This window comes from Tursiops truncatus, chromosome 2 (genome assembly GCF_011762595.2).
Source record: "Tursiops truncatus isolate mTurTru1 chromosome 2, mTurTru1.mat.Y, whole genome shotgun sequence".
NCBI classification, from domain to species: Eukaryota; Metazoa; Chordata; class Mammalia; order Artiodactyla; family Delphinidae; genus Tursiops; species Tursiops truncatus.
In genome coordinates, this window is record NC_047035.1 from 57,120,187 (window position 1) to 57,147,624 (window position 27,438).

The 27,438-nt window shown below is 32.5% G+C and overlaps 1 long non-coding RNA gene across 1 annotated transcript in view; it reads right to left on the reverse strand.

Moving 5' to 3' along the window:
- Nucleotides 1-278: 278 nt before the first annotated feature.
- Nucleotides 279-27,438, reverse strand: part of LOC141277837 (uncharacterized) — a 31,571-nt gene continuing 4,411 nt past the window's right edge. The window contains exons 2-3 of the long non-coding RNA XR_012329695.1: nt 499-564; nt 279-415 (exon numbers count right to left, since the gene is read on the reverse strand). This is a non-coding gene — a long non-coding RNA (uncharacterized lncRNA). The remainder of the gene's footprint in view (nt 416-498; nt 565-27,438) is intronic.

Below are 27,438 nucleotides of genomic sequence, written 5' to 3' on the forward strand. Positions count from 1 at the left end.
TATCTGAGAACTTTCACCACAGAATATAAATGGATAGCAAATAAGCACATGAAATATACTCAATATCACTACTCATTAGGGAAATGCAAATAATACCATGAGATACCAGTTCACACTCACTAAAGGGCTGTAATCAAATAGGGAGACAATATTAAGTTTAGATTGGGATGTAGAGGAACTGAAACACTCACACATTGCTGGTGGGAATGTAAAACGGCACAGCCACTTTTGAAAAGTTTGGTGACTTCTTATAAACTTAAAAATACACTTACCGGGCTTCCCTGGTGGCGCAGTGGTTGGGAGTCCGCCTGCCGATGCAGGAGAAACGGGTTGGTGCCCCGGTCTGGGAAGATCCCACACGCCGCGGAGCGTTTGGGCCAGTGAGCCATGGCCGCTGAGCCTGCGCGTTCGGAGCCTGTGCTCCGCAACGGGAGAGGCCACAACAGTGGGAGGCCCGCGTACCGCAAAAAAAAAAAAAAAAAAAAAAAATACACTTACCACATGACAGCCTTCTTCTAGGTATTTTCCCAAGTGCACTACAATGTTATGTTCACATAAAGCTGCCTGTGAAGGTTTATAACAACTTTTATTACAATCACCAAAAACTGGAAATAAAACAAGTTGTATTTCAACAGGTGAATGAATAAACAAACTCTGGTACATACATAGAGTGAAATATTGCTCAACCATTTAAAAATATTAGCTATAGATCCTTTTAAAACATGGATGACACATGTATTTTGCTAAGTAAAAGAAGTCCGACTCAAAAGACTACGTTTTGCATAATTTCATTTATTTCATTCTGGAAAATGCAAAACTACAGGAAAAGAAAATGGATTAATGCTTGTCAGGATTTGAGGGAGAGCAGAGTGGTTGATGAGATGGGGACAGCACAAGTCTATTGTTTGGGTGGTGGAATTGTTCTGTACAGCATTGTGTTGGTGCATCTGTCTGCATCTGTCAGAAACCATGGAAGTATACATCAAAAAGAGATTTTTACTGTATGCACTTAAAAAAAACAACCAACTAGGGTGTCGGGGGATGCAGGGATGGAATAGAGACTGTCAGAAATGAATCTAACTATATTACAAATGTATGCTATAACCTCACTGAAAAGGGTAGGCAGAAAAAGGAGCTGTATAAGTAATTTTGAAGAGCCATATTTTTAATGGATACTCTAAATATAAAGTCAAAATAGAACTGTACATCAAAACTGTACTCTAGTTAAACTTGTTGCTCAGAATGATATCAATTAGCGATTCTGAATCTAGGTGTATACTAGGTTGAACAAATAATTTTAAAATTATATAGATATATAGATATTGGGAGTCAGGTTTCTCATGTCAAAAAAGTTACAATAGGCCAAGGGTAAGGCTAGAATGAACCCTGTGTAACTGAATTAGAGTTGGAGATATCAGAATGAACTCATTTTAAGAGATAGATACATAGATGATAGATAAATAGATGATAGATGGATAGCTAGATAGCTAGATAGTCTGAAACTGTACATATATTACATACATATACTTTCTAACACCATTCACTGAAAGGGTCAAAAGTGGTGACAACCAGTAGCAATAACCATACTAAATGCTGACATCTTAGATTTTAAATACTTTTCTCCTGTAAAAGGAAATAGGCCTCCCTTGAGAAATGACTGATTCTAAAGCTAGGACAGCATAAATACAAGATAAACCTGAAGTACCTTGTGATGCTAAAAACAACAACAACAGCAACAAAAGGATGGGACACATGAGAAAGACACAGGAGCTAAGTGAAAGACCTCTCAATGGACAAACTGCCACAATTTGAGTAAATAAATATCTATAGTATTGTACAAGAACTCAAAGAATAATATATACATATGAATCCATACTAGTATAAATACGTGATTGGATATGTAAAATAAGTGGGAGGAAGGAACAAATCTTCCTTCTTAAAAAAGTCCAAATCATATCAGTAAGAAAGAATGAAGGAAATGGAAAATCGGTATTAGAACATGAGAGCAATCATTCTTCTTAGGCAAGATCCACTGATGAATGGCAAAATTAATCTGTGAGACTTTGGGGAACAGGATATTTGCATACCTCACATTGCCTCTTCCAAAATATTCATTAATTACCATGATAGCTCTAACATACGCCCACAAATTATTTGATAATCTTCCCTCCAGGAGATGAACCTTAAGTTCTCTTTCCTGGAGAGTAGCCTGGACTAAATCACTTTCTTCTGATAATTAGAGTATGAAAAAGAGGAGTGCCTTTAGAGTAGAGAAACTTGGCAGATGCCACCTTCACTCCAAGGGAAGGTTCATATCACCAGTGATAATTCATGTTGCTATTGTGTTCCCACTTGTATGATACCAAGAGAAGGACATTCACCTGTGTGATACTTTCCCACATAGCCATAACCCCAATCTAATCATGAGAAAATGTCAGACCATCCCACAAGGACGGACAGTCTAAAAATACCTGACCAGTAGTTTTCAAATGTAAAAATAATGGAAGACAAGGAAAAACTGAAAAATTGTTATCCTGATTGGATCTTGGAACAGGAAAAAGGAAATTAGTATAAAGAAAACTAGATAAAGTCAAATAAAATCTATAGTTCAAAGTGTTGTACCAATATTAATTTTTTTTGATAAATGTACCATGGTATATTAGGTGTTGACATTAGGATAAGCTATTTGAAGAATAAAGAGAAGCTGTCCAAACTATCTTTACAATTCTCCTATAAATCTAAATTATTTCAAAGTGAAATATTTTAGAAGTAAAATAACATCATGTTTTTGTTATTTTTGCCTTCGATTTAATGTATTGTTAATAAAAATAACATTTTTTTTCTGAGACTTAGGGTATCAAGTCAACTTTCGTTCTTTGCTTTCTTTTTTCCTTATTTATTCTTTGCTTTATTGTCATCTTTCTTAATTTAATAGAAAACTTAGAGCCAGGTGAAAATAATAGCCTATGTGGGAGGTCAACATACTTAATCAGAGCTTTGCCTCAAGGCCAAGACCCCTTGTTTACAGAGAACTTCTAATGGATCTTCATTGTTCATAAACTTTTTCATTATATTTCCTGTTGTTTAGATCCAGAAGTAGTTTGTTTCTCTCACTCTGAAAGTCTTACATTTATAGATATAACTTACTTTCATGTCTGCTTAAAAACTGGGTAATTATTGCCTGAGCTAATCTCTTTCTTATATCTTGCTAAACACAACAAGCAACAGTCAGTATTCAATAATGTACCAACTTTTTGCAATCTTATCTCCTGGAGCTACAGGCTAAGTAGTCACTTGATTTGCTTTTCAAGTTATTGTAGACAGTACATTTACTAAATATGTTGTTACTGATAAACACAATTTCCTTCTCAGTCTCCAAAATAAATTTATCTTCCATCTATAAGCAGATACCATTTTCTTTTGAATTATATGAAATTAAAAATTCATAATTTATTATATTTTGGTTTGTTGTTTTGGTAACGCCCATCTTATATATTGGTATATAACAAGTTGCAACAAAACTGAATGTCTTAAAGCAACTTCACCTTATTATTTCTCACAAACCTGTGGGTTGGCTTGTGCAAATTTCAGGAGTCTCCAAGTCCACCCTCACTTTTGACACCAACTGCAAGTTCAGTGGTCTCCAATATCACTCTTGCTTCTGACATAAATGCAATTGTGGGGTGGGGGGTGGGCAAGACCATCCTCAGTTTCAATGTTTCATTAAAAGGACCCACCAAAATCAGTACAAATGTATTCTCACGGTTGTGATTTATTATAATGAAAGGATGCAGATTTGAGCCATCCAAGGGAAGAAGCACACAAGGCAGGGTCTAGGAGACTTTCAAGCACAGAACTTCCAGTTGTGCTCTCCACAATGTCTAATTTTCCCAAGAAAAAATGTGTGACAATATAAATGGAGCACTGACAACCAGGGAAGCTTTCCTGACCCTTGGTGTCTAGAGATTTTATTGGGGAGTGTTGTGTAGACATGGCCTTAGTCTCCAGCCCCTCCAGAAGCTGACCTGGTACCCCATGGCCCCCATCATAAATCACATTGTTAAAATAGACTATTTAGCATGATCAAAGTCCCCCTGGAAAGTAAATATTATTATCAGGCAGATTCCAAAGGTCTAGGGGTTACCTCTCAGGAAGCTGGGAAAATACAAAACATTTCTTGGGTAAGGTTAATCCTTTACTGCATGACCAGGCTCAAGTATACAGCTATTTTGCTCTACATGGTGTCATTTGAGGTTATTTATGTGCCTAAATTTAGTTGGGAGATGGGCTGGGGCTTATATATTCAAGATGACTTTATTTTTCTCTCTGGAGCCTCATCTGGGATACCTGGAAATTCTGAGAGCCAGCTGGAACTCTATGCAGCAGAGAGGTCAGAATTTTTACATAGTGGCACAGGGTTCTAAGAGGATGAAAATGTGACCTGAAAGTTTTCTTAAAACATAGATAAGCTCAGAAATCTAGGCAAGTCACTTCTGTCACTTTCTATTGGAAAAAGCATATCAAAAACCCAGTCAAGATTCAAAAGATAAGGAAATGGCCTCCACCTTTTGAAGAAAGGAGAGGCATATCCAGACAGGGATGAAAGGAATTGTTAGCCATCATATTTGCAGGTAATTTTCCTCCAACAGTATGCTTAAAAGGTACTAATAAATAAATTCAATGTGACTTTCTGCTCTATACAATCTCCTTTATCATACGGTCCAATTATTATGTAATGGGGGAAAAAAGCAGAAATTTTTGACTCTTCTCACAAGAGTTTAGGTTATTATCCAGGATAGAATGTCTCAGATAATTTTCAATTTATGTATTTTTCAAATCAAATGAAATAATTAGCTATTGAAATGGAATTTAGTAGTATCAATACTAACATATCCAAAAGAACTATTGATTGAATTTAGTTTACAAAAAGTTTTATAGGGCTCAAATTGAGCCAAAAATATTTTGAATGTGATTCAGAAATACAAAACATCCATTAGAAAGATTCAGTTATAGATGGAAATATGTGAAAATCCTTGTACTGACATATGTTTCTATCACATACAAAATACTGGAGAGTAATATAAAACTCAATGGTGAATCTTTTTTTTTTAATTAATTAATTAATTTATTTATGGCTGTGTTGGGTCTTCGTTTCTGTGCGAGGGCTTTCTCTAGTTGTGGCAAGCAGGGGCCACTCTTCATCGCGGTGCACGGGCCTCTCACTATCGCGGCCTCGCTTGTTGCGGAGCACAGGCTCCAGACGCGCAGGCTCAGCAATTTTGGCTCACTGGCCCAGTTGCTCTGTGGCATGTGGGATCTTCCCAGACCAGGGCTTGAACCCGTGTCCCCTGCATTCGCAGGCAGATTCTCAACGACTGTGCCACCAGTGAAGCCTCCAATGGTGAATCTTTTAGTTAAAATATCAGACAATGTTTTCTTGACTTAGTGTATCCAAAAATTAATCGAAAGCTTCTTATTTAATATTAAAGTTATACACATCATGACTTGAGTAATGGAGAAAATACACCCAAAGAAAATGGGAAAATGCATAATTTTCTTTGCACCTGATGACTCAGTTTCACAAGAAGTGGCATTATTTTAGTGAACAAAATAATTTTTCAAAATCTCTCAGAAAATTCTCTATTGAAAATAATAAATTCATACTCAGATTACTCCTTCAAGAGGCATTTAAAGAACCATGGATATCAATTTATAATAATATTGTGATTGAATTTACAATAAAATACCAACCTGAGTTTTACTAATTCATATTAGTAATATGATTAGTGGATAGTTAAGTTTTGTCATTTGTATCCACAATTACAAAATCAATAGCAGGTTGAACTGTAAATGGTTGATGCATTTTGGTCTTTCTTTTCGTTTATTGGTTTCAGATTCTGTGGATAGGTAAATAAATAACATGACAAACTAACCTTACAACTTAAGGAACTAGAAAAGTAATAACTAAACCCAAAGTTAACAGAGAAAAGGAAATAATAAATATAAGCAAAAATAAACAAAATAGAGATTAGAAAGGAAATAGAAAGAGCAACCAAAACTAAGAGCTGGTTATTCTAAAAGTTAACAAAATTGACAAACCTTTTGCTAGACTAACTAATTAGAAAAAAGAAATGACTCATTAATAAATTTGTCAATGAAAGAGGAGATATTACAAGTGATATTGCAGAAATGCAAAAGATCATGAGACTACTATGAACAATTATATGTCAAAAAATTAGGTGACTTAGAAGAAATGCATAAATTCCTAGAAACATACAACTTTCTAAGACTAAATCATGAACCAACAGAAAATATGAACAGACCAATAACAAGCAATGAGATTGAATCAGTAATAGAAAATCTCCTAAGAAAGATAAGCCCAGGACTAGATGCTTCACAGGTAATTATACCAAACATTTAAAGAAGAATGAATACCAATCCTTCTCAAACTCTTCCAAAAAATTGAACAAGAAGGTTCACTATCAAACTGATTTTGTAAATCCAGCATTGTTCTGATATTGTTGTCAGATAAGGACACTACTACAAGAAAAGAAAATTACAGGTCAATGTCATTGATGAACATCAATTCAAAAATCCCCAACAAAATACTAGCAAATCAAATTCAAGAGTGCATTAGAAGAATCATACACCACGATCAAGAGGGATTCATCTCTGGACACAAGGAGGATTCAACATACCCAAATCAATAAATGTGATACACCATATTAACAAAACAAAGGATAAAAATTACATAATCATTTCAATAGACATAGAATTTGAAAAATTTCAACATCCTTTCATGATAAAAACTCTCAACAAGTTTGGTATAGGACTCTACCTCAGCATAATAAAGGCCATGTATGAGAAGCCCAAAGCTAACATCACACTCAACAGTGAAAAGCTGAAAGCTTTTCCCCTATGAACAGGAAGAAGACAAGGAGCCCCACTTTCATAATTTCTAATCAACATAGTAATGGAAGTCCTAGCCATAGCAATTAGTTAAGAAAGTGAAACAAAAGGCATCCAAATCGGAAAGGAAGAAGTAAATTTGTCTCTGTTTGCAAATATTGTGAATATATATATATATATATATATATATATATACACACACACACACAAACATATATATGTATACACAAACACACAGACACACATACACACACACACATATCCCTAAAGATTTCACAAAAAAAATTGTTAGAATAAATGAATTAATTAAATTGCAGGATAGAAAATCACACAAAAATCAGTTGTATTTCTATACACTAACAAGATATTCTCTATAAGGAAAATTAAGAAAGCAATTCCATTTACAATAACATCCAAAACAATAAAATACTTAATAATAATAAATTTAACCAAGGAGATGAAAGACCTGTACTGAAAACTATGACATTGATGAAAGAACCTGAAGGAGACAAAAATAAATGGAAAGATATCTCATGTTCTTGGATAGAATATAAACACACATATTTTTTCCATGACCTGTTTTTCTTTTCTTTTTTACTCTTTGGATTGTGTCATACCCTGATCCAATTCTGCATCCTATTTTGATTTATATTCATCAGTTGGTTCATTGCTGACATCTATCAGACCCATGCTTTATTGTAGCTAGGTAGCTGGGTCTCATTCCTTATTGTCCAAAATTCAATGATAATAAAAAATTCCCTGAACTGTATTTCTTTGTGATTTAAATATTTGTGAAATGCTGAAACCATGTTTTCCTGATCATGCAAATGTTTTTTTAATAAAATATCTGTGAATGTATTCCATGAATTCTATATGGCATGTCCTCAGAGATGTTTAATAAAATCTTATTTATTGGGAAAAATTATGTATTATTATCTGTCCTCTGAGGCTGAAATGCTGCCCAGAAAATCCCCCCTTATTACTGAGAATTCTTGACATTTTTCATGAGGTGTTTTACCAGTGATAACAGTTGTTTTAAAATTAGTCTAACGATATATTACCTATTGGAGGGAATACAAAATAATTACATTTTTGATTACTCTTAACACAAAGTATTGCTAATTTAAATAATGTGAGAATTTTAAATCTTGGTGTCACAAATCTCTGTGAGTAGATTCCATTTGCATGTACACACAGATTTTGTGTATATTTCAGTCATTCAATGGTGCTTACCCATCATCCCCAGGAAAGATTCCTAGCCATAGGTTTTTAATTAGGTGAAGTAGTATGAGAAGGAAAACTATAATATGGCACAGAATATTACAAAATCAGGTCAATTCTATCTGTTTATTCAGTCAAATAATAATCAGAAATGTTAACGCATTTAGGAAAATGCCTGTGACATAGTAAGTGTTAATCGACTAAAGGGGATTTCTTATTGTTTTGATGAATTCATACCTCTAACTGTGTACACTTATTTTTTTTGTTTCAGTTGTTATAAGATGCATATTTAGTTCAACATGTATTAACAGTGTCACAGCTTTTGATAATTATTAATAAATTTTTATACAATAAGTTATGTTTTACTTTACAGATGCCAAATCATTGTTAATAAAATTCCTTAAACTTTTGCCAATTATATAGCTAAAGTTCCATAGCTAAAAGGAATGTAAAATTTACTTTAATGTATTTTTATATCATCAGAATCAACATAAAAATGTGCAAATAAATGGGTGCATTTACATGTTCTTCACCATTATCTTGCTAAAACATTAATTTTCCCTTAGGTCCTTCTATTGTACTGGTTCCTATACCACTGCACATCTTAGAACATCATTCCCCATGGAAATAGATAAATTTAATGTAAAAGCTACCATTTTCTTCCATTAAAAATATGTTTGAAAAAATTCATTATCATTTCTCTATAAAAATATATATATGTCATTTACACTAACTTCCATGAGAGATTTTTATTTGATCCAGAGCATATGTGTATTATTTTACAATATATTGAAAGGTTTTGACTTAATTACAGGATTGAGTCATAAAATGCTATTTGAGGGCTTCCCTGGTCGCGCAGTGGTTGAGAGTCCGCCTGCCGATGCAGGGGACACGGGATCGTGCCCTGGTCCGGGAAGATCCCACATGCCATGGAGCGGCTGGGCCTGTGAGCCATGGCCGCTGAGCCTGTGCTCTGCAACAGGAGAGGCCACAACAGTGAGAGGCCTGCATACCACAAAAAATAAATAAATAAATAAAATAAAATGAAGTAAAATATTATTCGAGTTCCAACTCAGATGCTCTGAAATAGGGATAATTATTCTTAGTGTAGTATGAGTGGAATTAGGAATACTTGTATGTCACTTATAAAATAAAAGATCATTGTTGGAAAGAACAGACTATCACATTATTTTCTCTTACCATTCCTTAAAAATTGAAATGAGAATATCACTAAATTTTCAAGCCTTCAGGAACACTCACCACCTAGAATTCAGATGTTTAATTCTAAACTCTACATCTAGCTTGTCACTAAGTTCACATATAATATATTCTCCAAACCTTATTTTTCATCTGTAAATTAGTGATATTTATTAGACATTATCAAAAAATTCTTTCTGTTCTAATAATCTATAATTATATAAATTAAAAAGTAAAAAAGAAGCTACTTATTCCCTCTCACCAAGAACATCATACATTACTTTCACTTTCCTTCTGCATTGTCTTAAGATTTACAAGAAAGAGGAACATGCTGGCATGTTTAAGTACTGGAAAAAAAATTTTCTAGCAATTTTGGCTATATAAAGAGTAAACAAAGGGTTGTCTCATGATTAACAAAACCTCAGTTTTCTCAATCTTTCTGAGAATTTGAACAGATAATTCTTGGAACAGAGCTGAACTTTGACTTGCCTCCTGCAATACACCCATTAAATCTTTCTTCTTGCCCTCTCACCCCAACAAGTGATCTTGAGCCCTTCTGGCCTTAGGACATTTTAATAAAGTCTTAAGCCAAGACCTTTCTGTTGTTTTTGCTATGTCTACACTATAAACGTGAATTACAACTCTGTAAATTTAGCCTTTATCTGTCTCTGAATTTTTCTCCTCTTTTGTTTCTCCACCAGCACTACAGACATACTTGGGCACTTTACAGTTTCTTAAATGGTCAGGGCTCCTTTTTGTGGAAATGTTTTCACCGTAAGACTATTTGCTCTGAGTAGAATATTTTACTCTGATAAGATTGATGACAGTCTTTATAACAGCTCAAATAAAATTAACTTTGATCTCATTTTGTAATATTTTCCTTCCTCCATCAGCCAATCCATCAGCAAGTTCTGACTCCAAAGTATATACCAAATCTATCCATTTTTCACTTTCTCCAACACCATCTACTAATCAAACTCTCTCTGGTTTACATAAGAATCTTACTGTTTTGATTTTTGTCTCTGACAAAGAGGATTATACCTCCTATACTAATCAGGTTGCTTGTATTTAAAAAAAAAAAAAGGCTGGTTATATTATTCTATTGCTTTAAATCATTCCAATGGTTTTCCATTGTATATATAATAATATCCAAACACTTAATATGGCTCATTTGGTCACACATCATCTGGCTCCTCCCTGTCTTGTGGACTTCCTCTACAAATCTTCCTTCACTCCAGATAAAGAATCTGACTGTCCCTAGAAAATAACAGGATCATTCAAACTCAAGACTGTTATACCTTCTCTTCTTATAGCCAGTAACACTCTTCCTCCAGACTGTCACATGGCTGGCTTGTCTTTGTAATTAGGACTGCTGGTCACATGTCGCTTCCTCAGAGAGCTTCCCAGATGATACTATCTAAATACTATCCTCTCCCCACCACCAAGTCATGCTCTATTTTGTTTTATTTTCCCACAATTTTATCATTTATTTATTTGTCTTATCACCAGCATTTCCCCAATTGGCCCTTTATTTGACAGGGCTCTTGTCTGTTTTGTCACCCCTGTGTGTCACCATTTTGCAAATATTCAAATATTTTTTGAGTTCCTGGAAAAGTATAGGTAATCAGTACATAATTTTGAAAAAAAGAATGAATCCCCTGAATATTTATAATATTTCTATATTTACCTTAAGCAAAATACTAAAAAAAGAAATGCTATCACATTCCTTTCATTGATAATAGGCCTAATATAATCAAGGTTTATAGTAAATCATTTCTATCAAACGAAACATGTAGTAACTTTCCACTCTTTCCAGAAGCAGTATGATTAAGTTCAATTTCCTTTTTTCTTAATTAGCCACTTAATTCATTAGTCAGAGAGCTTTAAAATGAATAATGCTTTAGAAAGACCAGAGATAATTATAATTTAGAGAAATTCAAAATTATTCATCAAAATATAATTAGAATATCAGACCAAATGAAAATAATTGAATCAAGTTAGTCATTCTATTTATGATTTCTACATTTATTATAATAAAATTGATTTTATAAATCAAATACTTAATGTGTATATGACAATAAGCAACATAAAATAGACATGAATATTTAAAAATTAGCTACTTTGGAAATTTATTTAAAAACACCAAATTAAAAAAAAATAAAAACACCTAAAAGCATATTTTTGAAAGCTTTTGTCAAATAAAACACATACTTTTTATGTGAGGGAGACAATGTAATGCATTTCACCAACTGAGATTTAAACTTAAATTATATGCTAGGTAATTTTTTCCATGATTTTTCACCTTTGGGGAAAATAAATATCAAGGTATGCTTGCTACTAAAATCCCTCAGTCTTTAAAAACAAAAAAAAAGTAACTGTCATCTGCATTTGTGCATAAGGTTCAGTTAGGAATTGTATGCAAAACAAATATTTTCATATGCTATAATTTTTATTTGATTCTGTAATAATTTGAGTTGTCTTTCCAACTCTACATGTTGCTACAAAAATATAAAAATCACACAGGCATTGTAAAATTTAAGTATCCTTTGGCTTTTTGGCAATGTATTTTCATGAATCCCTTTGGGCAAGAGAGAAAATGAACAATCAGTCCATGTGATATTTATACCAAGGTATTATAGTTTTTTGTATTAAAATCACCTCATAGATAATTTTCATATCATTTGGATTTCTAGAATATTACACATTTAAATAGGCAGATTACATTTTGTGATATGAAAAATACATAATATTAAGATGTGACTGCCTCTGTTTACTCTTATTAAATGTGAAGTACATATCTTTCAAAATACATATGCTGTTAGTAGATGGAAGAATTAAATATGAAAATATAAAATACCTTTCAAATTTTTGTTGATGATACTACCCTTTTAAAGGCAAAGTACTTGGAGAAAGTATTAGGACAAATATTAACATACATTATTTTAAAAAGACATATTTTCAAAAAATTATAACAATTAGATTATAGGGAAAAGTGGGATTTGTTAATATGTCATCAGCCCTTGAGAAGGAGGGGGGTAAAAAAACACAGATTATAGTTCAAACACTGATCATATTTTGTTTTAAAATGCAGTCTGAATCTAAAGTAACTGTATATAACTCTTTGAGATCAGATCAGAAGAACACTTGATTAGTGAAAACTGTCATTCTTAGTAAGAAGGTAGTTGGAGCCTCATTCCTCCCTATCCTGACTAGGTCAGAGTATAAAAATCTAACAAGAAAATGTAGAAATCCCATTCAATCAGTTAATGAAGGATGTTTCAACTTAATACCCAAACTACACAAAATCAGTACAAGAGAAGAAACATTTAGGCAATTCTCACTTTTATATACTGCAAATTCTTAATTTAATATTAACAAATTGAATCCATCAGTGTGTAAAAAGTAAAAATAGGGCTTCCCTGGTGGCGCAGTGGTTGAGGGTCCGCCTGCTGATGCAGGGGACGCGGGTTCATGCCCCGGTCTGGGAGGATTCCACATGCCGCGGAGCGGCTAGGTCCGTGAGCCATGGCCGCTGAGCCTGTGCGTCCGGAGCCTGTGCTCCGCAACGGGAGAGGCCACAACTGTGAGAGGCCCGCGTACCGCAAAAAAAATAAATAAAATAAAAAGTAAAAATAGATCATAATGACGTAGAAAGATTTATTTGGGATTTAAAGTTGGTTAATATTAGAAATATCTATTTAAATAATTCACAATTCTAAAAGATGAGAGGAAGAAAACCTTGTGAGGAACTCAATACATTCAGATAAAAGCACCTGATGAGATTCAATACACATTACTGAAAGATATGGTTCTACTTGAAGAGTAGAAAATTTTCCTTTAGGGAAATAGCTGAACAGGTCAGCCCTGCTTGAAAATAGGGAGTAGGCTCTAGGAACACTGTAAATTATTGCAGTTAATGTGTTTTAAGAATGCTCAGTGAAACCTTTTCCCACTCCAAACAGGCACTTGAGGGAAAGATAAGAGAATAGACTTAGGACTCAGAAGGAGCTAATGACAATTTAGTTGCCATCACCTACATCTATTCCAAAAAGAAAAATGCCTAGGCCATGAAAGTATCTCGTTATGGAACAAAGGGAGTCAGTGGAAAGACAGATGTCATATACTTCTCTGAAAAGAATATCCAATCAATAGGTTTATTTCCCCTTTTTCACATTCTTGTTGAAAAGATTGTTTACTATTCTTAATCCTATGGGTGTGTTTAGAAAAATTTTAATAACACAATCTTTTTTATTTTATAATTATCTATGTACATACACTGTCTTACTAATCTTAGTATTTTCATTTATTACTACATCATTATAATATTTTTAGTTTTATATACACATTTATATTTTTCTTTTAAAACTAAATACAATTCCATTGTGCAGATATGTTATAATAGATTTAAATATACCTATATTTACAGTCAGTTCTGTGGTTTACAATATTGTGTTACTGTCTAGAATATACTTACATATATAAATTTGCACACTTATTGCACTTTTTTTTTTTGCGGTACGCGGGCCTCTCACTGTCGTGGCCTCTCCTGTTGCGGAGCACAAGCTCCGGACGTGCAGGCTCAGCGGCCATGGCTCACGGGTCCAGCCGCTCCGCGGCATGTGGCATCTTCCCGGACTGGGACATGAACCCGTGTCCCCTGCATCGGCAGGCGGACTCTCAACCACTGCGCCACCAGGGAAGCCCAACTTATGGCATTTTAACATAATTTATTGGTGATGTAATTCCTGGGTCATTGATACCATGTTTTGTTTAATCTGGTGCCTATTACAACTTTGTATTTCAGAAACTTCATGTTCTCTTTTAACATCTGTACACTATAACTATTAACATAAAATCTAAGTAGCATGTGAATTTTAATCTGTAATCATTGCAAGCTGGGTAAAGGAAAAAAACTCTATTACTCTGCATTTCCTAGATCACTAGTAATACTTGTTTATTGGCATTTTTAAATTATTCTTTGTAAAATAGATGTTAATATACTTCACCTGTTTTTCTACTGAGGTATGTATTTTTCTATTTGTGTACTGTAAAATTAAACAAACTTACTAAGATCTCCTATATAAAATTTACAGTATTGGGAGAGCAATTAAAAAATATACACAAATAAGTTTTAATTGTATATTGACACTATTCAGAGGTACACTTGTATATTAAGGATTACAACTTTTATCATATAATTGAAAATTCTCCATTCATTCATTTGCCTTCAAACTTGTGAAAGTCTATATTCTTTCACATTTTCCAATTCTTCTGTGGTTGGAGCTTTAATTTTCAATGCTTAACCTATCCTTTTGGAATAAGGTTATGGTAGGTACTCAGGATTGCCTCCTACAGTTGTGCAGACTGCACAGGTTTCAACTTCCAAGGAGATGCCAAAAAACAATTTTAAGAGTGTTCTCAAGGAAATTCAAAGTGGAGACCATAATTATTGTTCCCAAAATCTTTAGCTAGTGCTCTAAATAATATTTATTGCAAAATGAAGACTTTACTCACTAATTATAAAGACCCTTACCTTATGCAACAATTTTATTCTATCCTTTTGGTTTTTAGGCTTTGTGTAAAACTTTCTGTTTTTAGTTATTTGGATGTTTTATTTTCTTGTATTATACAGTATTAATAGTAATGTATACATACAAATTTCTGATCAACTTAATATTCCCATTAAGATTATTAATATATTAGTTCACTTTTATTGTCAAAACCCATAATGTCATTTGATCCTCTATAAATCACAATATATTTTTATTATCCCTCTTCTAATATTTGTTAACTATGGCTATAATCTTAGGATATATTAATATTATTAAATTCTCATTATTATATATAACATCTTAGATTTTGGAAATTATTATCACTTTTTGGATTTAGAAGTATTATTTAGATTTTCCAGTATTTTATGTAATTTCTTGTTCCCTGAGAGTAATATTGTATCAAACAAAACTAATTTTTGAAGTGTTCACTGGGAATACATTTTCTCATTTCTTGAAAATCTGAGCATGTGTTTTTGCTCCTTATACAGATGAATAAGTTTCTCTGATAGGTCACTCTCTTATTATCTTAAAACAATGATGATATGATTAGTATATTTTGATATTTAATGTATCAGAGGAAAAATCTAATGCCAACTATTTTTGGTAAAAAAAAATACACGTCAAAAATGTATGTAATTAGTCAATGACGGTACCATTAAGATATTACAATTAGGCAAAAAGGAATACTGAAATAAATTTCCAAATAGAAGTAAAACTTGTCAGTATTCACAGTACAATAATCAGAAGTATCTCATAAAGTTCATTTGGATTCCTATGGACAAAAATCATGTATATTATCATCCACATGATTCAATTTTTTAACAATGTACCTAGTTTTAAATAGCTCAGGAGATAACCCCAAAGTGTGCTCTAGAGGACATCCAGTAATTGTTTTTGCCCATTTCAATACTGTACCATTTTTCCTAGTACTCCTCACCTGTGATCATAATGATCACAAAGCAAGATTATTCTTGATGCAAAAACAAATCACCAAAACCTGCCACCATTATGTTGTTCTGATTATTTATATAAGTGCAAGGAGAATGTCAATTAAGCATACATTTGTTTTTCTAATTTGCTTTGCAAATCTAGAGCCACGTACTATTGAATAACCAACCCCTAACGCCGTAAATGTCACTACTAAACTATTAACTAAAAGATTTCATAAGGAAAGTTGGATTGAACTTTTAAAAGCCTTTAGAATTTGCTAGGAAACTAATCTTAAGACACTCTACCAGGTTTCTCCTTCAATATCTATAAAATTAGGTGACTTCTTCTATTTTCAATATGCCTAAAGTTTATTAAGGTTCCTGGCCTACCAAGACATGTTCTCCCTTACTACCTGTCAAGATGGAACCCTGTAACCCATACACCAGCCAGGCTATATCCTGAAAATGTTGATTTATATCCTTTCCATACTAATAATTCCCCTTATTTTTACTACCATCCTAGTAACCATCATCTCAGGAACAATAATTATAGTAATAAGCTCACACTGATTAATAATTAAAATCAGCTTCAAAATAAATAGACTAGCTATTATGCCTGCCTTAACATATTTAACCCAGGAGCCATAGAAGCATCCACTAAATATTTTTAACACAAAACATTACATCAATATTTCTTATAATAGTGTTATTATTAGTGTAATATATTCCAGTCAATGACAATCACAAAAAATTTTAATCCAACAGTATCCACCATCATAACAATAGCCCTCATTATAAAACTGGGAATTTCACCGTCTCTGAGGAGGTTCTGTATGTACTAGCTCTACAAATATAGCCAACATTTATTTCTTAAATGTGGTCTCTTCTATCTGATTAAATAAACAACATTCTCAAGGTAAGATCTCAGTTATACAATTGATTTGACTAAATAAACCCTAAATATATCCTAGCAATATGTGGATGAACGCTTACTGAACATCTGCAAATCAGTGCATTTCCATGAAAAGGAAGAAATCTAGTAAATTTCTTAATATTTGGAAGTCAGTAAGAATAAAATATGACTTAAAACACTTTTAGTTTACACAACTTTAGTTTACTAGTTTGTTGTGGGGTACCAAGATTTTAATATGAAAGAGAAATAGATTCAACAAAAAGCACAAAAAATTACTCTAAGAAATAAAATCATTTCTAACAAGACAGATTATATGTAAGATAAAAAAATCTATCATATTGCAGCCAAATTATTCATCAATAAACCAAAGAAGCAAACCCATCAAGTTTGAGTGAAATTTTCTTGATTTTAACACATTTTATTGTATTTTTTTTACAAACTCAGTTTTTCTAAACAAAGCAAATGAAATTCACTTTACAAGTTTTATCCATTATTATTTCATGTTCTGAGAAAAACTAATACTTTATGTCAGCAGTTCTCCCTCAGGGGATTTATGAAGTCAAAGCTATTTTCACAATATACCAAGACCTTATTTTTGTTAAAATGCACTATGTTCATCATTGCTATCTTCAGATGAATTGAAAATATGTACTTAATGACTTTTAAGCTTCACATTTTCAACATGGTAAACATTGATGGTTATAACCCACATAAACAAAAGCTCCTCAGAGACTTCAGTAAGCCCAAAAGTATAAAGAGGGCTGGAAACCAAAACAGTCTGAGATTCAGTGCTGTAGATCAAGCTGCTTATTTCCTTGTAAAACAAAAGCATCTGCATAACTGTATTCCTGTCACTACTGCTCCGAGTATAGATTCAACTACTCATATTAATTAACTTTAGCCAGTTAACTAACTTCTATTTCACAGAGACAACTGGGGACTAGGAATGAACAATTGAAAACTGTCTGGTATACTCTTGCATTTGGCAGACTATCAAAACTGTGAGCAAAGGTAAAAAACTCTACAGTCACACATCCCTTATTCATCTTCTTAAAGTAGCAGGAACAAACAAAATCAGTAATATTACCAAAAGACATAATCTATATATATATATATATATATAACATAAAAATAAGAAGTAAAAGTATATAAGCTTAAATTTATGCTTTATAATGAATGTTTCAGAATTCTTTCCCCATTAGAAATTATTTAGAAATCTAGTGATTATACATTAATTAAAATCAATTTTTTTTTTTTTTTGTGGTACGTGGGCCTCTCACTGTTGTGGCCTCTCCTGCTGTGGAGCACAGGCTCCGGACGAGCAGGCTCAGCGGTCATGGCCCATGGGCCCAGCCGCTCTGCAGCATGTAGGATCTTCCCGGACCAGGGCACAAACCCGTGTCCCCTGCATCAGCAGGCGGACTCTCAACCACTGCGCCACCAGGGAAGCCCCTAAAATCAATTTTTTATATCAATCCAAGATTTTAAGTTACCTGAATATCCTGGAAATTAACATCAAGCAGGCATACTACAAAATATGTGTACTGCTAAAATAATCTTTAAAATTACTCAGAAATAATGTTAACTTATTTGACTAGTCGTCCTATATAAGCTCAGGAAAGGAAAAAAAAAAGTAGAATAAATGTATGCTTGTATAATACTTAATACTGATAAACATATGTGTGCTTATTCATATCTTCAAGCCATCAGACAACATCTATTTTGGAAAGTTTATAATATACTGATACTCTCTAAAGATAGAAAAACATTACAGATTTACCAAATGAGAGGTAAAGGTTTTCTGAATTATAGACACAGAGTACTTATGACTTCATATCTGTAACTTCAGACACAGGTAAAGAGTAAAGAAAAAAACAAAAATTCACATTTTTAGGTATCAGAAAGTGATTCTCCTTCACTGGGAGCATACATTCTTAATTGATATAAGCTAAAAATATAGACAAATAAATCAACAGAAAAAGACTAACAAACCAGATTTTCTACAAAAAGAGAAGAGACATTTATTATTAATCTACAGAGATCATCAAATGGTCAGACCACAAAACTAAATACCCAGTCATCTTTGCCACTAGTGGGGAAAAACATTGATTGTAAACAAAGGAGGAACAAAATGAAAACACACAATTGGAAGAAAGATAAAATAGAAAACCTAGTGGAAAAATGTCAGAAACATTATGTTCTATTGACACCTGGGTTTCACTTCCAGAATCCAGGCTATGATTTACCTGGGCTTAAGCTATCTGAGGTGCACTTCTCTGACAACATAATTTTTCTGACTCTCAGATAAATATTGCACATTATGGTACATGAACAACAAAACTACTCAAAAATAAATTTAATAAGAAGGTGAAATAAAAAGAAACAAAAGGAATCCAAATTGGAAAAGAAGTTAAACTATCACTGTTTGCAGATGGCATGATATTATACATAGAAAATCCTAAAGATGCTACCTGAAAACTGCTAGAGCTCATCAATGAATTCGATAGAGTTACAGGATAAAAACTTAATACACAGAAATCTATTGCATTTCTATACACTAACAACAAAAGATCAGAAATAGAAATTGAAGAACTGATCCCATTTACCATTTCATCAAAAAGAATAAAATATCTAGGAATAAACCTACATAAGGAGACAAAAGACCTGTACTCCGGGAACTATAAGATGCTGATGAAAGAAATCAAAGATGACACAAACAGATGGAGAGATATACCATGTTCTTGGATTGGAAGAATCACTATTGTCAAAATGACTATACCCAAGGCACTCTACAGATTCAATGTAATCCCTATCAAATTACCAATGGCATTTTTCACAGAACTAGAACAAAAAAAAATCTTAAAATTTGTATGCAGATACAAAAGACCCCAAATAGCCAAAGCAAACTTGAGAAAGAAAAACGGAGCTGGAGGAATCAGGCTCCCTGACTTCAGACTATACTACAAAGCTACAGTCATCAAAACAGTATGGTACTGGCACAAAAATAGAAATATAGATCAATGGAACAGAATAGAAAGCCCAGAAATAAACCCAGGCACCTATGGTCAATTAATCTATGACAAAGGAGGCAAGATTATGCAATGGAGAAAAGACAGTCTTTTAAACAAATGGTGCTGGGAACACCAGACAGCTACATGTAAAAAAATGAAATTAGAACATTTTTTAACCCCTACACAAAAATAAATGCAAAATGGATTAAAGACTTAAATGTAAGGCCAGACACTATAAAACTCTTAGAGGAAAACATAGGCAGAACACACTCTGACATAAATTGCAGCAATATCTTTTTTGATTCATCTCCCAGAATAATGGAAATAAAAACAAAAATAAACAAATGGGACCTAATAAAACTCAAAAGCTTTTGCACAACAAAGGAAACTGTAAACAAAACAAAACAACAACCCACAGAATGGGAGAAAATATTTGCAAATGATGTGACCAACAAGGGATTAGTCTCCAAAATTTACAAACAGCTCATGCAGCTTAATATCATCAAAACAAACAATGCAATCAAAAAATGGGCAGAAGACCTAAATAGACATTTCTCCAAAGAAGACATCATACAGATGGCCAAGAGGCACATGAAAAGATGTTCAACATCACTAAATATTAGAGAAATGCAAAGCAAAACTACAATGAGATATCACCTCAAACCTGTCAGAATGGCCATCATCAAAAAATCCACAAACAATAAATGATGGAGAGGGTGTGGAGAAAAGGGAGGCATGGAAATGTAAATTGGTGCAGCCACTATGGAGAACAGTATGGAGGTTCCTTAAAAAACTAAAAGTAAATCTACCATAAATATTTTTATTTATATTTAAACCCCACACTATATTTAGGTTGTTGTGGTTATATTTTCATTCACTTTCTATAGAAACCTGAATTCTATAGAATTCACACACAAAATTCTCTACTTGACACATAAATATTTTCTCCTACTGTGTTATAGATTATTGATTTTCACATTTTAAAAATTATATTCCTTGGAAAACAACATTTAGCAGAATGCTTTCTAATTTCTTACCTTATTTACATTTTTGTCTTCTTCTGTCTTGACATTCTTTATTTCATTGAACCCATTTTCTGTGCCATCACTTTAATATTTTAATAATTCTGATGAAAATTTTTCTTATGATAATTTTCTTGCATTCCTTTCTATAGCTCATATGTCTAGCTTTCATTTTGTATGTGTTTCCTCTCTTTATAATACTTTTGGCTTTGTGTAATTGCTTTTTTTAAAGAATATATGCTAAATATTCCAGTTTTATGACACTAGAATCCCATAGTACCTAATTTTAAGAAATATTATCTCTTAAATCTCCAGGATGTTCTTAATTTTCCTTTTTACTACAAAATATTTTACCTAAGTTATTTTCCCCCATTCTTCAATCTGAAACAAACTACATCATTTCTAGACTTATTTTGTTAATAGACAAGTTAGTTAAATTTCTTTTGGTTCAGTTCTGCCTCAATTCTACATCTAAAGTTCTACCATGTCATTTCCAGTTTGTGGTTTCTGTCAGAAAATTGTACGCCTCAATATATATGGCATTGCAACTTTTCCCCACTACCTTTGCCTAATTATCTATGTATGAATGTAGTTGATGGGGCATTACAGTTTATCCACATTCTTTTTTCATCACCCACATCACTTAACTAAAAAGTCTGTATCTCTTAAGATGTACAGGCCCCTATTTGTATTTTTCTCTTTTTTTTTTAACAGAGCATTTTCTGGCATTTAATATAATTAACATAATCTTTAAGTACAGCTCTTACATTCACAAAATAGCAGTAAAAAAAAAATTAGGGTCATCATGCTACCTTTTCTTAGATGGCCTCTTTCATGAATCAAAGCCTTGGAATGCTAGTATCTAAAGTTTGAACATCTCTATCGCTGAGAGATTATAATTCCTTTAAGTAATATCTATTTTTTTAACATTAAGTTACATTTAAGCTTAAACATTTAGTTAAATTTTTCATTAAGTTGAATTTAAGTTCTCAATTTTGTCATTTTTTCATTATTCCATATTCATTTTATGAAGCTAAAATCACATAAGCTATTTTCTTATGCTGATTGGCACATACTAGCCACTCCATAAAAATTGTTACATATTTATCAGGAGACATCTTTTCTATACAAATTAACACCTCTGCTTTCACTCTATTATTTATCACTATAGATTTTATCACTTTGGTATACTTATCTGAGTATAATATGCATTTAGTAGCAATAAACTACATTGTAGGCACAGTTACCTATGGCAGTGATAATTAAACATATTTCAGGGATGCACCCATTTCAAAGATCAATTTGATTTTTTTCTAGTGACAGAAAAGCAAATACTAAAGAAATGATGAAATGTATGAAAGAAAACAATACAATTACACTAATTATATATTTTGAATTTTGTGAAGCTTGAGTCTATCTTATGGTTTCACAATGGTACAACTTTACAAAAATTAATTTTGGGGTATATTAATATAGAGATTTACAAATAAAATAAAAATATTATAAGAAGTAATTACTGGATAAACGAGACTAACACAAATATGTAGATAATTCTTCTAAAGTTTATTACAAAGTACTCTAATTGAAGCAGTAAAACTTGTTATTTAAATTATTGCAATAGGAAAATCAACACATTTTAGTCTAACATCTACTGTGTGGCTGTCCCTATTATAAACCTTGAGAATATGAAGAAGATTAAGCTGTAATCATGTCCTTGAAAAGTTCACACTGTAACTGCTGAAAACAAAATGTTTAAAAAGTCAATAGGTTGGTTCCACGTCCTGGCTATTGTAAATAGTGCTGCAGTGAACATTGTGGTACATGTCTCTTTTTGAATTATGGTTTTCTCAGGGTATATGCCCAGTAGTGGGATTGCTGGGTCGTATGGTAGTTCTATTTGTAGTTTTTTAAGGAACCCCCATACTGTTTCCATAGTGGCTGTATCAGTTTACATTCCCACCAACAGTGCAAAAGGGTTCCCTTTTCACCACACCCTTTCTAGCATTTACTGTTTCTATATTTTATGATAATGGCCATTCTGACTGGTATGAAGTAACACCTCATTGTAGTTTTGATTTGCATTTCTCTAATAATTAGTGATGTTGAGCATCTTTTCATGTGCCTCTAGGCAATCTGTATGTCTTCCTTGGTGAGATGTCTATTTAGGTCTTCTGCCCATTTTTTATTTGGATTGTTTGTTTTTCTGATATCGCGCTCCATGAGCTGTTTGTATATTTTGGAGATTAATCCTTTCTCTGTTTTATTTGCAATTATTTACTTCCCATTCTGTGGGTTGTCTTTTTGTCTTGTTTATGGTTTCCTTTGCCGTGCAAAAGCTTTTAAGTTTCATTAAGTCTCATTTGTTTATTTTTGTTTTTATTTACGTTACTCTAGGAGATGGGTTAAAAAAGATATTGCTGTGGTTTATGTCAAAGATTTTTTTCCTATGTTTTCCTCTAAGAGTTTTATAGTGTCTGGTTTTACATTTAGGTCTGTAATCCATTTGGAGTTTATTTTTGTATATGGTATTAGGGAGTGTTCTAATTTCATTCTTTTACATGTAGCTGTCCAGTGTTCCCAGCACCAGTTATTGAAAAGGCTGTCTTTTCTTCATTGTATGTCCTCGCCTCCTTTGTCATAAGTTAGGTGACCATATGTGCATGGGTTTAATCTCTGGGCATTCTATCCTGTATCGTTGATCTATGTTTCTGTTTTTGTGCCGGTACCATACTGTCTTGATTTCTGTAGATTTGTGGTATAGTTTGAAGTCAGAGAGCCTGATTCATCCAACTCTATTTTTCTTTCTCAAGATTGCTTTGGCTACTCAGGGTCTTTTATGTTTCCATAGGAGCTGTAAGGTTTTTTATTCTTATTCTGTGAAGAATGCCATTGGTAGTTTGATAGGGATTGCATTGAATCTGTAGATTACTTTTGGTAGTATAGTCATTTTCACAATGTTGATTCTTCCACTCCAAGAACATGGTATATCTCTCCATCTGTTTATGTCATCTTTGATTTCTTTCATCAGTGTTTTATACTTTTCTGAGTACAAGTCTTTCACGTCCTTAGGCAGATTTATTCCTAGGTATTTTATTCTTTCTGTTGCAATGGTAAATGGGAGTGTTTCCTTAACTTCTCTTTCAGATTTTTCATCATTAGTGTACAGGAATGCAAGAGATTTCTGTGCATTAATTTTGTATCCTGCTACTTTACCAAATTCAATGATTAGCTCTAGTAGCTTTCTGGTGGCATCTTTAGGATTCTCTATGTATAGTATCATGTCATTTGCAAACAGTGACAGTTTTACTTCTTCTTTTCCAATTTGTATTCCTTTTATTTCTTTTTCTACCCTGATTGCTGTGACTAGGACTTCCAAAAGTATGTTGAATAATAGTGGTGAGAGTGGATATCCTTGTTTTGTTCCTGATCTTAGAGGAAATGTTTTCAGTTTTTCACCATTGAGTATGATGTTTGCTGTGGGTTTGTCATATATGGCCTTTATTATGTTGAGGTAGGTTCCCTCTATGCCCATTTTCTGGAGAGTTTTTATCATAAATTGGTGTTGAATTTTATCAAAAGCTTTTTCTGCATCTATTGAGATGATCATATAGTTTTTATTCCTTAATTTGATAATGTGGTGTATCACATTGATTGATTTGTGTATATTGAAGAATCTTTGCATTCCTGGGATAAATCCCACTTGATCATGGTGTATGATCCTTTTAATGTGTTGTTGGAATCTGTTTGCTAGTATTTTGTTCAGGATTTTTGCATCAATGTTCATCTGTGATACTGTCTATAATTTTCTTTTTTTGTGACATCTTTGTCTGGTTTTGGTATCAGGGTGATGGTGGCTTTGTAGAATGAATTTGGGAGTGTTTCTCCCTCTGCCCATTTTTGGAAGAGTTTGAGAAGGATTGGTGTTAGCTCTTCTCTAAATGTTTGATAGAATTTGCCTGTGAAGCCATCTGATCCTGGACTTTTGTTTGTTGGAAGGTTTTTAATTACAGTTTCAATTTCATTACTTGTGATAGGTCTGTTTATATTTTCTAATTCTTCCTGGTTCAGGCTTGGAAAATTGTACCTTTCCAAGAATGTGTCCATTTCTTTGTGGTTGTCCATTTTATTGGCATATAGTTTTTTTTGTAGTAGCCTCTTATAATCCTTTGTATTTCTGCAGTGTGAGTTGTGATTTCTCCTTTTTCATTTCCAATTTTATTGATTTGCATCCTCTCCCTTTTTTTCTTGGTGAATCTGCCTAAGGGTTTATGAATTTTGTTTATCTTCTCAAAGAACCAGCTTTTAGTTTTATTGATCTTTGCTATTGTTTTCTTCATTTCTATTTCATTTGCGCTGATCTTTATGAGTTCTTTTTTCTACTGACTTTGCATTGTCTCTGTTCTTCTTTCTCTAGTTGTTTTAAATGTAGGGTTAGATTGTTTATTTGAGATTTTTCTTGTTTCTTGAGGTGACATTGAATTGTTATTAACTTCCCTCTTAGAACTGCTTTTGCTGCATCCAACAGGTTTTGGATCATCGTGTTTTCATTGTCATTTGTTTCTACGTATTTTTTTAATTTTTTCTTTGATTTCTTCAGTAATCTCTTGGTTATTTAGTAGCACAAGTACTATATTTGTTTCAGTAGTTCAAGGGGAGATAAAGATTTTCTTAATTATGACTCAGCACCCAGAAACTCTTAAGGAAAGGAGTAATATATTTTAAAACACAAGATGAAAATATTTGTTTAGAAAATTCACCAGATTAAAAAAGTTGAAAGACAAGCCCTAGATTATGGAAGCTACTTTTGTGTACTATGGTCTGCCTCAGAAGCTTTGGTTGGGAGGAACAATTCATAATACCAATATGTTATTCCAATAACTTGTTTTCCTGGTAGGTAAACACTACTTTTGGGCTCCATGTCTACCTGGAGGTACTGAATTTCTTTGTGCCTCAATATTTGTACTCAATGGTATATATGTTTCCTGTGTCCATTACATATCCCCATTTCTTCAAATCTGGTACATGAATTAATCACTTACATAATACCCTAGCATGCTTTCCTACTTATTGTTTCTTGGACCTCTGAGGTTGGGGCAGCCCTATAAAGACCTCAATCTCTAAAGCATTCCCTTCTAATCATTGTATTCATTTTGTTTTCTCTCCTTGAGAAATTCAGCCAAATTATTTCCATTAAAGACATGCTTCCTTTTTCTTTACTTTTCTATTTTAGTACTTATAATTTTTTTAAAAAATTACTTTTTGTCATTTCTGCAGTGTTTGTAAAAGATAATAAGTAAACGTACGTTTCACAAATTTCAAGCTTTTGGAATTTAGTAAAGCAATTATATGCATTCTCATTGTAAAAAAATAGAAATAATTGGAAACTACACACTTATTTTAAATAATGGAAGACATGAACAGTGTTTTGAAAATTCAACAATTTAAAAAATAATATAGAGAATCAGGTATCACAAATTGCTCTAAGGCTAGGATGTATTTTCTCCAAAAGGTTTTAATTAGAATAAGTTGATGTGTCTATTATAGGATATAATAGAATATGAAATATATATTTAAAATATAATTTATATAATATTTCCATTTTTAATTATAGCTATGAAAATAAAGCAAAATCCAAAAATTAGTTATATTTAGAATGCTGACTCTCTTGTAGTAGATATTAAAATTATATGAATATTTGTATTATATACAACATTTCTTCCTGCAGAATGAGTAGCCTAGACTAGGCTAGCCTAGTTCTAGCCTAGATATTTTTATATATTAACTCAAATAGGTTTTTCCTTCTAAATTTTCAAAAAATGTGTTTCTAATACAATTATAACTTTGTGACATTTGTAATTCTTAGAAAAAAAATCATCATTTAGTGTCTTTATTTAAATGAATTACATATATATTGGATATCCTTTATATTCATGACATATATATTGTCTACTGTCTACTTATGGCATATATAAGTAACATTATTTCATACACTATATCATGAAAATAATAAATATTATAATACTCTAGATGGACATAAAGCAAATACCAAAAGAAGTGGAAGTTCTAGATAGATACATAAGCACTCTGAATAGACCCTATATTGATATGATCTGAAGTCATACTTAGCTAAATTGTAATATTAAGATGTTTTCTGTAATATCATAAAATGATATCAAAGGGCATAACATTGCAAAACTAAAAATTCTGTGGAACTGCGACCCATATTTTTCTCAATTCCTCTGCTTTTGTTTCTTACAGAAAGGAATTTATGTATTTGAGTTCCCACACCCACAGATATTTTAAAGAAGTAATCACTGATTCATTTTGTAATATTGTATTTTATTAATTCAGAACTTGTACATAGAATTTTTTATATTGTGCATGGGCTTAAAAATTTCATCATTAATCATAATTATGAAACTTATTACTCTGAGTTATATCACAGCTTAATATATTAAGCTGCTGAATGAAGCTAAGCAATACTTCAGATTAAAGAAAGCATATGAAAATCAGATTAGAACTTTTGTGTCCTATAAAATGCTCAAATAAACTTACAAATCTGAATTATTAATATACAATGTTTGTCCTTTTTGAATGTTCTTTGGGTGCATAAAAGCAATTCATAGAGAAGAATATGGTAGATAATTGGCATTGGGTTGAATTCATAACATTGTTAGAAAAAAA